The sequence below is a fragment of the Egretta garzetta genome, unplaced genomic scaffold (genome assembly GCF_000687185.1).
Source record: "Egretta garzetta isolate BGI_Z169 unplaced genomic scaffold, ASM68718v1 scaffold117, whole genome shotgun sequence".
Lineage (NCBI taxonomy): Eukaryota > Metazoa > Chordata > Aves > Pelecaniformes > Ardeidae > Egretta > Egretta garzetta.
This window is the reverse complement of record NW_009260479.1, coordinates 795,319-796,099: the sequence shown is the minus strand read 5'-3', so window position 1 is coordinate 796,099 and position 781 is coordinate 795,319.

Below are 781 nucleotides of genomic sequence, written 5' to 3'. Positions count from 1 at the left end.
CCAGGATCTCCCCTTGAGCAGGGACACCTCTCAAGGTTGCTCCTCGAGGTTGAGAGATTCCTTACCACGACAGATTCTCGGTAAGTGACTAACAGCATGCTACCTTGGAAACCTTAGCTAAGTGACATAAAGGATTGATTGTGCATTTATTCATTTAGACATAAACTGTTGACCAAGTCTGGGACTAGGATTGGATCCAAGCCATACCTAGACTCCTCTCTGAGGAAGGAGTTTAGAAAGCAAGGGGATCTTTTCTGAACCTCATGACTCAACGGAAGGGTGTCCCTGACAGCTTTCTCTGACCCTGTCCTCTGTGCAGTAAATAACAGAGTGTACCTTGCCATCAAATCTCATAAACTATTGTTGCATTTACCACTGAACTTTGTTAACTCACAGTTTCACACCAATATACTGTATTATTTTTGCCTCCCTCTCGCTCCATCCGCAACACTAAGACAGCAGCCTTTCAGTATTATTTTAAAGGAGACAAATTCTGCCCAGTATTCTGGAGTTGCAGAGATTTTGCTTACTAATTAATTATTAATAACTTTGTTATTAGCGCTTATATCTAGCTTCACAAAAGCATGTAGGTGTTAGATATTATTGAGAGATGGGGCTGCTATCAGCTAAATCTAACCTTCTAAAAAACAGCTAGATTCAATTGTTCACAAATGCCTACTGCTGTTTGAGATGTCCTGAAATATCTTATACACCTACATGATGCTGACAAATATAATGTAGGAGCTACATGAAACCTATGTCCTTCTGACAAGAAGGGCAA